Genomic DNA, 3,821 nt, shown 5'->3' with positions numbered 1-3,821 from the left:
GAAATCATAAAAAAATGATCAAATCCAAGAAATGCTTATATGAAGTGCTGCTGATTCAATGTAAGTGGTGAAGAAAGGGAGGAAGGATGATTTGGTATTTTTGGCTTGGAGTTCCAAGTAATTAATATTAATGAAGCAGTGTGGGGGGTATTTTTTGTATGTGAGCCCACACATGTATGTGCATACAATAGAGATATTGAGACCCATTGCAATATGTTTCCACTTTTTTTTTTTTTCGGAACCGGGGATTGAACTCAGGCCCTTGCACTTGCCAGAGAAGCACTTATTCCACTGAGCCATCTCCTTGGCCCCCTTGTTTCCACTTCTTCATCCATCTCTACAGTCTTAGAAGGGTAGCACCTATTCTATTGTCTATGACCAAACACACCAAGCAGAAAGCAAATACACCATGACACATACTGTCTTTTCCCTCTTAGACATGTTTGCCTTCTTCTTAATGTAAAGACTTTTGATTTCTACACTAAATTTCACTTGTAGTAGTGTTCGTGATTGAAACAATTCGGTAATTGTTAACTAAACGCACTTCTAGATAATCACTGTGTCTCTCTGGTTACCTCTGGCTCTGTCTGTCTTTTTTCTTCCCTACCCCACAAGCGCACACACACACCCATGTTTTGATTGTGTTATTGGTTTCATTCACAAGCACTGAGAATTATTTCTTCAAATTATCTTAGTTTTAACATTTGCAGAGTCTACACACAATTACGTGGACTGAAGATACTCTCAATTGTTTAATTCAATAGTGCAAGCCTAATCTCAGGTCTGACCATTTTTTCCAAACTTGTTGTACTAGTAGTTAATATACTCTAATTATTTTCACAATGCTTCTTCATTACTGTTTGAGATGACAGGTGTGAACCACCATTCTTTGGTCATAGTCACACTTTTATTTTCCTTTCCTGTGGATTGGAATGGAATACAGTTCCAGTGCTATCTCTTGGTTGGAAGACACATTGCAAATGCAAGTTCTAGAGTTTCACAATAGGCATCAGAGAGCAGAAAGAAGGAGCCTGGATGTTGTTGATGTTTTCAGTTCCTGATTCATAGATCCCAGGGCTGAGACTTTTTCTATCTGGTGCATGTGATCTACAGATTGGTTGCAAACTCTTCTCATAAATCTGTTTACTTCTTCTACATGGAAATTTTATTATGGCCAAATAAAAAATTGTAGATTTTGAAAATGTTATGTGTGTCTCATGCATGAGCCTTGGCACATGATGTTGTGGCTTGTATGTACGCTGCCATTACCTGGTGGAGAAATCAGAGAAGTACCTGTCATGTTTTAGTCTTTTACATGTCAACCAATGTCTGAGCCTAATATCTCACAAGTGGAAGGGATTCATTATTTGAGTGCCACTTGATTCCTTTGTGGTGAGCTCATGTAGTCCTTTGCATTAAAGAGTTCTTAGTTGCTTAAAAATCTGGTTTGAAGCTAGTTATGTCTGAAAATCCTTTTTATCATTTTTATTTTATATTATTTATTTGCAGTGCTGGAGATTGAAAACAGCACTGATGCACTCAGGTAAATGCTCTGCCCATCAGCGACATCCCTATCCCTTTTTCCATTCCTTTAACGTAATGCTCAGCAATACTTTATAATGTTTCTAGGTTGGATAAATATGTCTAGGGCCTCACGCTATCTTACACGCTGTCTTAGCCAGTGTCGTGGTTTTTGTTTTTATTGCTATAACAGCATACCTGGGCATGGAACTGAAAATCTTTTCTATGACTGGTTTCACTTGATTTGGATTATGTTTCAAAGTTTGTTTTTTAACAAAGTATATCTATGAAACTCTGATTAATAAAAGTGTTCATCTAAGTCTTATTGACATATGTCCTGGTTCTCCAATGCTATACTAAGATGTTACTAGAGCAGGAATCCTGCAAACTCCAACTATTAGATCATTTCTATATAATATCTAAGCAAGTGTTCTATTATGAAAGCAGCACCTAGTGAGTATTGTTGATTTAATTCATCTTGAGGAATCTCTAGGGCCAATCTTCTCTCTGATACTATAATTTTCTCCCCAGAGGAATAGCTTCCTGGAAGAGGGGTTAATTAGATAACCATATTTTTATTTCCCAAAATGGTACAACAAAAATGACAATTTGTGATTTGTGAATAAAGACAAATAGATACATTCTAAAGATAATTTCTATAATGCTATTATGGTTTATAATGACATAAAATAAATGGATACCTTACATAAATATTTATCATTGTCTTCTTATTGCAATTGTTAAATCCCCCATAATACATTGCTTGCATGGGTACCATCTATATTAATTAGAATTATATTCTATGTGTGTATACTAAACAATAGACAATAGGGAGATAGATCTTTGGCAAGTGAGAATGGGACTAAGGGATGGAAGATGTGGGAAAACAGAAGGGAAAGGGATAAAGAAAAAAATGTGTCATGTACGTGTATGAACTACCTACAATGAGTTTATTCTTGCTGTACTGGGAAATGTACTAATGAAATAAAAATTTAAAAATTGAATAAAGTCATGTGTTTGATATGCAGTAATAAAGAAATTTCAAAAAAGCCATTGAAGAATGAGAACAAGCGTCAAGGCACAAATGATTCATTTTATTCAGTGTGTGCATAAAACATTGTGATCTATAAACACTTTATTCACAGACAGTTGATCATTAACTTGTTTTAACTTTCTGAAGTTACCTGAAATAAGGGCACTCCCGTGTTCAGTACATTATGGTATATATCTAATTCACTGGTTTAAATGCTTTGAGTGGAAAGCTGTAGTAAAATGCAGAAGAAAAAAATGAGAGAACAAAGAAAGTATCACTTTCACTTCAGAAAAACCTAAAGGTTAACTATGTAGGAACTAAAGACTTGAATTTCCTGGAACAGTGCTTTAATACCAAAATAAACTTGAGACCACCACTCACTGGCAAAAAGAAGTCAACTAAGATGATAGCCATTAATCATCCTAAATAAACGGCACTTGTTAAGTGTCTGATTGACACTGTTAGCATATTTTTTTTTTCCTCTTGGAAATGTGCCTCAGATTTGTATCATGTACCTACATAGTTAAATTCAGTGCCTACTGCTCTAGAATTTAGTACCTGAGAGAAGAAATTGATAAAAAAAATTCTAAACCTTAAAAGACTGTAAAGTAGTCATGGGAATGTTTTGTCTTCTGTTTTATGAAAATTTTTGCACTTTTGTCCATTAAAATGATCTTAGCAATTTGTAAATAGTTGATTCTTTTTGACTAAGGCTATAATGAGATAGCTTTGATATTTGTTTTAAGAAAGTGTTTGACCTAGTCTTCTTGCTTTAGAGTTTCATGGTAAACATAAGAAAATACTGTTTATAAATCCAAATAAAATAAAATGAAGACATTATTCATGAAATAAGTGAAGTTATATATATGTTACATATATATATGTACATCCTTTTTATTCACACTCTTTTTCATACCAGGAATTTAACTCAGAACCTTGCACTGGCCAGACAGGCTCTGTACCACTGAGCTATATCCCTAGCTATTACTCACACCTGAAGGATAAAACACTGTCTAACATTTGGCAGAAGTTACTTTTATTCAGTAATGGTAGTAGAGAAAACCTTAATAAAATGTTGACCAGTGTTGTAAGCTTTTTAAAACAGAAAACGGAAATGGAAACATTTAAGTGAGATAGGATAGAAAACACCAGTTAATGCAACTCTATTGGTGAAATATCTATGATTTATTCTTGTAAGTGAACAATATGGGTCTCTATTGTGTGAACAAAAGTGAATATAGATTTTGCAGCTGTTCAGTAAAAAGAA

The sequence above is a fragment of the Octodon degus genome, unplaced genomic scaffold (assembly GCF_000260255.1).
Source record: "Octodon degus isolate 3935 unplaced genomic scaffold, OctDeg1.0 scaffold00086, whole genome shotgun sequence".
Classification (NCBI taxonomy): domain Eukaryota; kingdom Metazoa; phylum Chordata; class Mammalia; order Rodentia; family Octodontidae; genus Octodon; species Octodon degus.
This window is presented reverse-complemented; position numbering follows the sequence as displayed.